Below are 12,775 nucleotides of genomic sequence, written 5' to 3' on the forward strand. Positions count from 1 at the left end.
GGTAAGAATGTGTGTGGATTTTAGGGAATTGAACAAGGCTTTCCCTAAGGATGATTTCCCTCTTCCACACATAGATGTTTTAGTGGATAACACAGCTGGTAGTGCCTTGATGTCTTTCATGGATGGTTTCTCAGGATATAACCAAATCAAGATGGCTCCTAGGGATACGAATAAGACTAACTTCACCACAAAATGGGGAATTTATTGTTATACTGTAATGCCATTCGGGCTCAAGAATGCAAGAGCAACTTACCAAAGAATGGTTACAGCCTTGTTATATGATATGATGCACAATGAAGTAGAAGTGTATGTTGATGATATGATTGTAAAATCCAAGGAGAGAGAGGGTCACATCATTAACTTGAGGAAATTTTTCGAGAGTATCAAGAAGTATAGGCTAAGATTGAACCCGCAAAAATGCACCTTTGGGGTAACCGCAGGGAAGTTGTTAGGCTTCTTAGTGAGTGATAGGGGAATAAAAGTTGACCCATCAAAGATCAAAGCCATATTAGAGATGCCTCCACCCAAAAGTGAGAAAGCAATAAAGGGATTATTGGGTCGATTACAATACATCAGTCGATTCATTGCCAAACTCACCTCTACTTGTGAGCCCATCTTCAAGCTCCTAAGAAAGAATGAACCTCATGAATGGAATGATGAATGTCAGAAAGCTTTTGACCTCATCAAGGAATATCACCTCCATCCACCTATCTTGATACCTCTGAAGCACAGAAAGCCGCTACTCCTATATCTCTCTATCATAGAAGATACGGTTGGAAGCATGCTTGCACAAGAAGATGATGATAAAAATGAGAGGGCCATGTACTATTTGAGCAAGAGGTTCCATGATTATGAGACTAGATACACACCTATAGAAAAATCGTGCTTTGCTCTCGTATGGGCTGTACAGAAATTGAGACACATTATCCTACCCTTCCAAATATGGGTAGTAGCCTAAATGGATCCATTGAAGTACTTGTTTGAGAGGCATATCCTGAGTGGAAGACTATCGAGATGGTTGATCCTACTGGCAGAATTCGATTTGAAATATATGGTGAGGAAAACCATCAAAGGAGGCATCATGTCAGGTTTTTGTGACGAGAACCTCGTGAGATGATGGTAGGGAAGATTTTCCGGATGAGGACATTTTGGACATAAGCTAGGGGCATGGCAGATGTTTTTCGTTGGAGCTATGAACCAATATGGAAATGGGATAGGAGTACTTTTGATTACTCCTAAAGGAACTCACATACCCTTGGCAGTTAAGTTGAACTTTGAGGCAACCAATAACACGACGGAATATAAGGCTTGTATCACCGGAATGGAAGCTCTCTAAGAATTGGGGGTAAAAGAGGCCGAGGTTTTTGCAGATTTAACTTTGGTTATAGCTCAAGCACGAAGGTTTGTAGAAAGTGAAGGAAGAGCACTTAAACCCTATCAGCAATACTTAGATGATTTGACCAAAACCTTTGACAAGATTGAATATATAGTCATTCCTAGAGCTCAGAATTAGTTTGCAGATGCCTTGGCTACTTTAGCTTCCATTGTTTAAATACCTGAAGGATTATGGACTCAACCCCTAGAGATTGAACAAAGTTATGAACTATTGCACAAAGAGAAAGCCAATGATTCAGTCTTGGTTATAGAAGAAGGGGTTCCTTGGTATTATGACATCATGAAACCATTGCCTTAATTTTTTTTCCTTCCCTCTAAATTGACCAAAAACCACTTTAGATTATAGTTACATTTAAAAATAAATTAAGTGTGCCATATATGATCCTTCCTCATCAGTCATCTAAAATAAATTTAGGAAACATGTTAGTATTTTCTCATTCATAATAATTACAAACAAGTATTTTTCTAGTTCACCATCTAAAATGAATGTATAAATTGTATTTTGAATAATTGCTGAAGCTGTACACAAAGAATGATGAATGAATGAATTTAATTATGTAAAATTTTAATTTGAAAAATGAGTAATCAAAAGTAGGCCTAGACGAATAATAAAATGAGAATACTATTTTTTTTCTTCTTAATTTTAGAGATTTAAGCATTTGATAATGTAATTTTTTTAGATTTCAAGCTCAAAAGCTTGACCTGAGCTTAAGTTTGAACTTAATATTAAGCTTAAGCTTGGGCTTGGTTTGACTAATTAATCAAGCCAAGCTAAGCCAAGCTCAAGCTTTTTGGCTTTTCCACGAGCTCAAGCTCAAACCTTACATTTAGGCTTGTCACGAGCTCAAGCCAAGCTTGAGCTTTTAACTTTTCTTGATAAGCCAAGCTTGAACATGCACTGCTCGACAAAGCTTGGCTCATTTACAGCCCTACTTTGGGAGTAGGAGGAGAGACAATTGTTTATATATATATATATATATATATATAAGGATAAAATGCAAAACATACCATCTAAGTTTTTTCAGAGTTAATTTCAGTTATCTAACTTTGTTTTATTCATTTCAGTCCTCTATGTTTTAAATTTATTCAATTAAGGCATTTACGTCAACTTTTGTAAGAATTTTTTGTAAATATATATATATATATATCTGAAAAATATTTTTTAATCGTTAATTGAATTTTTTCAATTTAAAAATTTTGAAGAAAAATTTAAAAAATTGGAAAATTAATCACAACATTTAACAAAAGTTGATGGAAAAACCTTAATTGAATAAACTTAAAAGTTAGAAGACTAAAATGAATGAAAACAAAATTAGAAGACTGAAATAAATTTTGATAAAACATAAAAAGTGGGTTTTGCATTTTAGCTTATTTTTAACGTAGGAGAACTTCACTCAAAGTATACTGTACAACAATTCTTATTATACAATAATTAATTGCACATTACAAAGCATCTTGTATGACGGTCCTCATTTTTAATCAAATTTCTACAAGCAACTTACCCCACCCACTAAAACCAAAGCTAGAAATTATATTTATCCCAAAACGAAGTCCAAAAACAAAACACATTAAGAGAAAAAGAGACTACATATTAGACAAATATAACGCATAAGAACGAGAGAGAATGGTATATATTTGTAAGAAAGACAAGTGAAATTATTCACCTCCAAATGCTTGTCTCTAGTGCCAAGACCAAGGAGTAAGGAGGTATCCGGTTGTTTCTAAGGAGATTAATTATGTTAAGGTAATAGGGACACCCTTACCAATCTCTTCTTCTTCTTTTTTTGGTAAAAAGGAAACTTCATTCAACAAACTAAGAAACAGCACCGATTACATCATTGTTAGAACACAGCCTAACGTGACCAAGACCATAGAGGTCCCAAAGGAAAAAATTCAAAAGCAAAGGGGGAGGGGAGTTATAAAACAACATATTTGAATCTGGTAAGTTCCTATTCTAGCCAAAGCATCAACACAACAGTTTGCTTCCCTAAAACAGTGAAGCACCTTAACCTGTGGAATCTGGGAAAGAAGAAGCCTGCAATCAGCCACAAGGGAGGCATTAGTAGTGTTAGACAAACTGTCATTGTTAAGTAAGTCTACAGCTACTTTAGCATCTGATTTTACTATTAATGCATTTATCCCAAGATCAATACACATGCTTAGCCCATCTCTTATTGCCCATAATTCTGCTAGTAGACTAGTAGTGTGGCCAGTGTTTCTTGAGTAAGCTTTGATCCAACCCCCATTATCAGCGCGAAGGACACCTCCTCCACCTGCTTTCTCAGGATTTCCTATAGAAGAGCCATCCGTGTTGATCTTGAACCAACCCCTCTCAGGCCTCACCCATCGAATTACTCTTTCAATACGAGGTCTGACCGCTGCCTAATTATGAGCACAGAAAAAATATTCTGCCGCTCTTGTAATGACTTCAGAATGAATAGCTTGGTTGAGAGGTCTATTTTGGAACACCACTTTATTTTGATGTTGCCAAAGAGACCATAGTCGAAAAGAAAAAATCACATTCCAGGGGATCAATAGCGAGCCAGCTTCGTACTCCATTCTACCATATTCCTCCAACCATTCTCTGCTGTCCAAGGAGAAAAAATCTGCACCAAGGTTCACTCCGAGATTCTGCCAACAAGAAGAGGCTAAGGAACAGTCTCTTAACACGTGGATGATAGTTTCAGGGCCTTGAAGGCAGACAGGGCATATGGTGTTAACTTGTATACCTCTATTAGCCGGGCAAACTCGAGTGGCTATGCTATTGTGCATACACATCCAAATAAAAGTTTGTATTCTCGGAAGAGTTTTTAACCTCCAAATTCAGTTACCTTTGAAAGGTTGAAGTGAGTCAGGGCTTTGGGTTGCAAGAAGATATGCACTGTTAAGATTGAACTGCCCATTTGAAGTTGCTGCCCATATGATTCTGTCTTCCTCCGAAGCAACACGAGCGTGGAGCATAGCTCGGATTTCTTTGACAACATCATTAGGCAGTATTAATGAGGTCTTTTCCCAATCCCATCCTGATTCTGTCACTATATCTCTGACTTTGTATTCTTCCTCCACTCTTCTTAGAGGACCATGGATTATAGATCTTAATGGACCTTTAGAGCATCCACAGCAGTGGAGCTAAATTTTTAGCAATTTAGCTCCACCAAAAGTTACTTTATCTATTTTACCTACACACATACTGCAGCAGTGGATCTATTTTAGCTTTCAGCATAATAAAATAATATAAACATCACAATAAAATATTATAACTACTACAATAAAATAATATATTCTACTACCAAAAAAATATTACACCACCAACCTCAACCACCTCTACCATCAACCACAGACAACCACCACCAACAACACCACCACCACCACCACCACCACCACTACCGGTAGTCCACAGCATTAAAAAAAAAAAAAAAAAAAAAACCTTAACGAGCACAAGCCCACTGCCACAAACACAAACACACCCACAACAGATCAAAAAACATAAACACAAACCCACATCGGTGTTGGGCCTTGCAGAGAGAGGGTGGAGCTCGGTCGGCGCTGGGCAGTGAGGAGTGGTCGGCGCTGGGTTGGGCTTCGATCGGCGATCGGCGTTGGGCAGCGAGGAGTGGTCGGCGCTGGGCTGGGCTTCGATCAGCGATCGGTGCTGAGGAGTGGTCGACGTTGGGCTGGGCTTCGATCGGCGATCGGCGCTGGGCATCGGCGAGGAGTGGTCGGCGCTGGGATGAACTTCGATCGGCGATCGGCGCTGGGCAGTGAGGAGTGGTCGGCGTTGGGCTTTGGAGCAACGGACTGAGGTCGGTTTGATTAAAATGGAGGACTGGAAGAGGAAGAAAGAAGAGACACCGGAGAGAGAGAAAGAAAAAGAAAAAGGAAAAAATAATTTTTTAATAAAAGAGGAGAGAGAAATTTAATAAAATAATATTTTTTCTTTTAGATGTTATGGACAGTGCACATCTATTTATAGATGTGCACTGTAGCAATGGAGCTAAATTTTTTAGATTTAGCTCCACTGCTGCAGCAAGGTTTTTGGGTTTGAGGAGCTAAATTTTAGCATTATAGCATTATAGCTCCACTGCTGCAAATGCTCTTAGAAGTCCAATTTTCGAGCCAAAAGTTGATATTGCTATCCCAACTCACACTCCATCGGGTACCTTGGTGAAAGATATCCATGCCCTTCTTCATAGCTTTCCATGTCCTAGAGGTAGGCAAAGCTTTCTCATTTCTGGATGTTATTCTCCTCCGAGATAAATATTTTTTCTTTAGAACCTCGGTCCACAAGGCATCCTTTTCTGTGTTGAATCTCCGGTTAAGTTTAGCAAGGTAAGCTAAATTTCTCCCTTTAGTTGTTTGAAGTCCAAGACCTCCCTTACCAATCTATCATCTCAACAATTGTGAAAAATGTGGTGTTACTAACCTTATTGTTTGGAATCTTGATTAAAGACTTGAATTTATCTTGTCAATTAACTTTTTTGAAAGGATCCGGTTAACGTGTGCCCTAAGGACACGCATTAAGTCATTCATTTTTAAAAATATTTTCTCGGAAATTGAAAAAGCTGTCAATACTTTTTCAATTCCTGAGAAATTTTTTTTCAAAAAATGAAAATTATTATGTGCCCTTAGGGCATACATTAGCAAAATCCTTTTTTAGATGTAGAAGTTCTTTAATTGGGACAATGTGAGAGACTACGATTTTCAAAATTGAATAGTTACGAAATTTTACTTTTATATATTGTACGTAATAGTTATGATTTGGTAAGATACTAAGGACCCGTTTGAATTAAGGGGGAGAGAAGAAAAGTAGAAAAAAAATAGAGTAAAGCTAACTAAAAATAGGTTAATTTTGGGCTTACCCTACCCCACTCCTCTTAATCCAAATGGACCATAAGTTCCTATCACAATATTTACATACTAACTAAACGTTACTGCTTGATAATAAGAAAATAAAGTTGTTCAAGCCAGTTGAATAATTTACTATCTGTAGATAAATTTTTTTTAAAAATGTTTTTTTTTTTTTTAATAAAGAAAAAGAGAAAAGAGAAGAAGGTGGGTAACACTGTAACAGCTTCCACTACATATAGCTAGAATGAGGGAGCTACTAATTGATTGTGTTTCTTTGGGTCCTTCATCAGATCGTACTATTATGTGTTGCTTTCCTATTAGACAAAAAGTGTTGGCTTCTCTTTGAATTGGAAGATGACAAAACAAGACAGCATGCATTTGTGGTCTAGGGGCATGCATGTACTACTGGGGGCTAGCTGGTCTTCTTTCTGCTGCAATATGACCAAAACTTGTTACTGGCAGTGGCAGGCATGTGGCTAAATGGTCCTTGGCATTATTTTCACCCGGTACCATCTTGCACTATCTGCCAACGTAATGTCAAATGGATCTAACATCGCTTTGAATTGATAATGCACTGTGTTGGTGGGGATCACCTTAAAATGGATGTAGCATTCCCATAAAAAAATAATAATAATAAAAAATGGGTGTAGCATGCTTAGACCTTGGCTCCGGTGGTGAGCTTAGTCATTATGGCTGAAGAAGCCTTTGTTGGTGGTGGGACTGCCTTGGAGGTAGATTCTATTTGGGAATAACTTATTTAGTTGAAATTAAAAATATTATAGATAAAGCTAAATATTAGCTGAAATAGTACAATGAAACCCATAAATAATGTCAAAAAATGCAATGAAACTCATAAATAGTAGTAAAAGAAGTTACCCAATATAAGCTATCTCAAACACAACCTAAAATGTGTGTTTGGCTTCAATTTTTTTGTTTTGGCTTTTAACTTTTATCTATGCCTCACTTTTTATCAGCACATTTTTACATGATAAAGAAAAAAAAGTAAATTGCAAAACACATTACTAAAGTTTGGGAGCATTTAAATTGTACATCCTAAAGTTTTAAAATTTGAATTTTACAACCTAAAATTATAAGCCATTTGAATTATAGCCTCTCTATCAGTTTTTCACTAACATGTTAGCTAAGTGTCACATCAAACCATAACATTTGCTCGTTGGACCAATTAAATGATGACATGTATTATTAACTATTTCATGTCATTAACTAAAATTAAAACACTAAAAAATTTAAAAAAAATCTTTAAAATCTGTTAAATTAATTAAATAAAAATTTTAACTTTTTACAATCTATCTGATGAACAAATGAATGTTCTCCCCTGAACACAAACAAATATCTTGACCTCCTAATAAGATTGCTTAGTAGTGTATACAAAGCAAAACAATATATATTTATACTAACACAAGCCTTTGAGCACACACATCTTCTTTTTTTTGAAATTACTACATTTTCCAATCACAAAAATACCTAGAGGTGTGATGAAAAAATTATTTCATCCAAAATACATAACACTCATCACACCCCCTAGGTATTTTTGTGATTAGAAAATGTAGTAATCCTAAACTATAATGGATGCAAATTATTGACCTTTACCAAAAAAAAATAGAGGAGCCTCTGAGCACGCGTGTGAGAGGCTAGTATAAAACTTACCATCATTAACATCAGAATTTATATGACTTGATTCAGCCTCAAAGTCATTTTCCATTATAATTGGATAAGTTGAAGGAAGACCTAAATTTAATATTATAAACATTAAGTTAGTATCTTTCTCTACATTGACATACAACTAACATGCCAAAAAGTATAGATTTTCTCAAAATAATAAGATTCCAAGCAATGAAGAATGTTTAAAGATACAAAACTATAATTTCACCACTAACTTCTTGCATATCCCTATGCTCAACTGGCATATTACGTGCCAAGTTACGGATATGTGTAAGCCGACGACTTTGTCCAGCCTCGTGATTAGGTGGTATTAGTGATGAGTTTCTTGATGTTGAATCAGAATGCACAACATCTTCTTCATTTATATTTGCTAGGCTTCCCACTAAAATGTGATCACCACCCAAAGTTTGTTGTCTTTGTCTTGAGTAATTGGCATAACGTCTGGCCAATCGAATATTTTTGCTTTCATTGTCTTCTCGTTTTCTTCTCAGGCAAGCATATTATCTCCATCTTTTCGATGACATTCTTCATCATCGGTATTCACCATCGTTGTATTTTGCGAACTCATTTCTACATAAAATTAAATTAAATTCATTGCACATACATACACATTAAGCAATATATTTTTCCATGTCATGGACAGGGTGTATTAAAACCTTAAAAAATTGAACTAATTTTGAACAAATCACATGTAAGAATTGTAATAATATGTGCAATTGTAATAAAATTTTAGTAGAAGTGGAAGCATGTGCTAAGTTTAGTCAAGTAAGATTTTGTAAAATAGGAGAAAAAGTTACACTTACTAAAATTATTAAATTATTATTTTAGGTAGAAGTTTTGAGAATATATTTAAATTTAGGTTATGAATTGTTAGATCAATGTGACCAAAATATAATTTTGAAAATGTCTAAATTTTATTTCCCAAACTCATTTCTACTTAAAATTAGACTAAATTTACTGGACTCATTTGACACACTTTAAAACAAAATCATGTCTTTCTGTAAGGCTTTTTGTAAGGCCAAGTTCAAGTTCTAGTTAGCTAGTGAAATTTGGTTACCGACTAGAGCTAATTCTAATATATTATATTGCATTTTTCATAGTTTTTTTTTTTTCATGAAGAAATTTGTAGTTACAATAAAATTTAAGCTCAGGTTAGTCTAGTCCATTTTACAATTCCAAATAATAAGCGTGGTAGAGTGCAAGACCAATTGAAACATGTCTAGTTACTCTTTATTAGAAGCCATTTATGTTTTCCAACACCCAATTGGATTGAGTCTACCATCTAAAATATAAAATATGCTTAAATAATAGTATTACTAAGTTAAAATTGTTAGTCCAGATCTATTCCTTTTTATTATTAGTACTTATCTTTAAACGTATCTAGTTACTCTTTAATAGTTTTTATTTATTTTTGTTACAATAAAAGACTGCCATTTTTTCTGTTAGTATTTTTTTTGTCCATATCTATTCCCTTTTATTATTAGTACTTATCTTTAATCCTAACATTTATACACTAAGTACACATCCATTAAAAAACAAAGTACAAAATTTTATTAATTTTTATTTATTTTTGTTACAGTAAAAGGCTGCCATTTTTTTGTGTTAGTATTTTTTTTCTCTTTTACTTTTGTGAAATGAAAAGCATCCAAGATTCACGTTTGTTTGTTTGTTTATTTGTTTTTTTTTTTTTTTTTTTGGGTGTTGTTTCAGGTTTTTTTAAAATTTTATTTTATTTAAAATGTAGTGTTTTAATCCTAAAATGTAGCCATGTACTACACATCCATAACAAAAAATTAAAAAGAGCTTAAATTTAAAATTTAACAAATAAATTTTTATTTTATTTTTTATGGTAAAAGGATTTTTAAATTTTTGTGTTGTTGTTGCTGTTTTTTTTAAAAAAAAAAATTTATTTATGACAATTATCAAATTTTGTTTATTCCTAAAATCTAGTATTTTAATCTTAAAATTTAGCCATGTACTACACATCCATAACAAAAAGCTAAAAATTTAATTAGTAACTACACATCCACGTTTTTCTTTTTTCTTTTTGGTGTTGTTGTTGTTGTTGTTCATTTTTACAAAGTTTATTTATGGCCGTTATAATTTTTTGTTTAATCCTAAAATGTAGTTTTTTAATCCTAAAATTTAGCCACTTACTACACATCCATAAAAGAAGTAAATAAAAGCTTAAATTTAAAATTTTGCAACAACTTTTTTTTTTTTAATTTTTGGTGTTGTTGTTGGTTTTGTTTTTCTTTTTTAATTTTATTTCTAGCCGTTATCATTTTTTTTAAATAACAGTTATCAAGTTTTGTTTAATCCTAAAATGGAGTGTTTTAATCCTAAAATTTAGCCATGTACTACACATTCATAACAAAAAGTTAAAAAGAGCTTAAATTTAAATTTTAGTAACTACCATTTTTTTTTTCTCTTTTACAGTAAAAAGCACAAATTTGTGTTGTTTTAGTTTAAGGAAATGCTCCTGGAAAGATCCTAAAATTTCATAAATACATATCCACATTTTTTTTTTTTATTCCCTTTTTGGTGTTGTTGTTGTTCTTCTTCTTTTTTTCAAATTTTATGTATGGCAGTTACCATTTTTTGTTTAATCCAAAAATGTACTTTTTTAATCCTAAAATATAGTCATTTACTACACATCCATAACAAAAGTAAATAAACGCTTAAATATAAAATTTTATGTATGGCAAGATCCATGTTTTTTTTGGTGTTCTTCTTAAAAAAAAAAAAAAAAAAAAAAATCAATAACAGTTATCAATTTTTGTTTAATCCAAAATTTTAGATTTTTAGTCCTAAAAGTTAGTCACTTACTACACACAAAAGTTAAAAAGAGCTCAAATTTAAAATTTATCAATTACCTTTAAAGCTGGGAAAAGGTACGTAACATTTTTGATGGAGTAGTAAATTAATACTTATTAGCCTCATCACACACACTTCGCGTGTGCGATGAAGCTTTTGTTTAGTGTCATAATTTTTCATTTATCTATGTTTCTCTCTTTTATCCAATTAAACCACATGCATAGTAATTTTTATTTTGAATATAGATAAGACATTCACTAAAATGAAAAAAAAAAAAAAAAAAAACACCACAGATGTGAAGAGAAAACAATTCAAACACCAACATAAATAAATCATTAAAAAGAAAAGGGGAGTAAATCAAAAATCACATTTTTTTAATAATTCAAAATAAAGAATAAGAGATTTGAAAAAATAAAAACAAAAACCAAAATAAATAAAAAATAAATAAATAAATAACGTGCGATTAGAATTTAGATGAAAGGAAATCAGGAGAGAGAGAGAGAGAGAGATAAATGTTTAAGTCTTGATAAAGGGGGAAAAATGAGAAGAAGAAAAAAAAGTGAAATCGTTGGGCTTAGGGTCTGTTTGGATAGAACTTATTTTGCTGAAACTGAAAACTGAAAACTGAAAACACTGTAACAAAATAATTTTTAAATGTGTAAATAGTACCGTGGGACCCATTTTTAATGAAAAAATTGATAAAAAATGAAATTTGTGGGTCCGTGAACAGTGCACGGATGCACTGTTCACGTAAACTGGTCAAATGTTGCGGCTACTGTTCATGTACAGTACATAAACAGTAGCCGCTTGTGAGGGGGAAAATGCGTAAAAAAAAAAGAAAAAAAAAAAGGAGAAAACGTAGAAACTGAAACGCAATGCAGCAAATGCGAACCCAAACACACACTTAGTGGTCCTATTTTATAGCAAAAAAAAAAAAAAAAATTGTAATTCTCGTTAGATATAGCTGTCGAGAGATTATCTGTCAGACTTCACCTTTTAAATCTCGATAGATACATTTGTTGAGCTATCTGTCGAGCTTTAAATGACAGCACTTCTTCACTTCATTCTTGGACATATTTGCATGACTTCAATACTTGGACTTGAACTTGAACTCTTGTTCTTTAAAATATTAAACACATCCTATATCTACCTAATTACAAGTAAAACGCATTTTGTCAAAGGATTACCAATTCTAAATGACATATGTTCTTAACATGATCCACATATGTCCTAACAACTACTATAAATTTAATTTAATTTTATGTAGAAATGAGTTCGCAAAATACAGCGATGGTGAATACCAATGACGTAGAACGTCGTCTAGAACGATGGAGATTATGCTCACCTGAGAAGACAATGAAAGCAGAAATATTCGATTGGCAAGACATTGTGCCAATTACTCAAGACAAAGATAACAAACCTGGGTGGTGATCACATTTTAGTGGGAAGCCCAGCAAATTTAAATGAAGAAGATGTTGTGCATTCTAATTCAACATCAACAAACCCATTACTAATACCACCTAATCACGAGGCTAGACGAAGTCGTCAGCTTACACATATCCGTAACTTGGCACACAATATACCAATTGAGCATAGGGCTATGTAAGAAGCCAGTGGTGAGATTATAGTTTTGTATCTTTAAACATTCTTTATTGCTTGTAATCTTATTATTTTGAGAAAATCTATACTTTTTGGCATGTTAGTTGTATGTCAATGTAGAAAAAGATATTAACTTAATATTTATAATATTAAATTTAGATCTCCCTCCAAGCTATCAAATTACAATGGCAAATGACTTTGAGGCTGGACCAAGTCATATAAAATCTAATGTTAATGATGGTAAGTTTAATACTAGTTTTTCATTCGCATGCTCAGAGACTCTTCTATTTATTTATTTTATTTTATTTTTTGTAAAAGTTAATAATTTGTATTCATTATAATTTGAGATTACTACATTTTCCAATCACAAAAACATCTAGGGGGTGTGATGAGTGTTATGCGTTTTGGATAAAATAATTTTTTATCACACCTT

The sequence above is a fragment of the Quercus lobata genome, chromosome 3 (genome assembly GCF_001633185.2).
Source record: "Quercus lobata isolate SW786 chromosome 3, ValleyOak3.0 Primary Assembly, whole genome shotgun sequence".
NCBI classification, from domain to species: domain Eukaryota; kingdom Viridiplantae; phylum Streptophyta; class Magnoliopsida; order Fagales; family Fagaceae; genus Quercus; species Quercus lobata.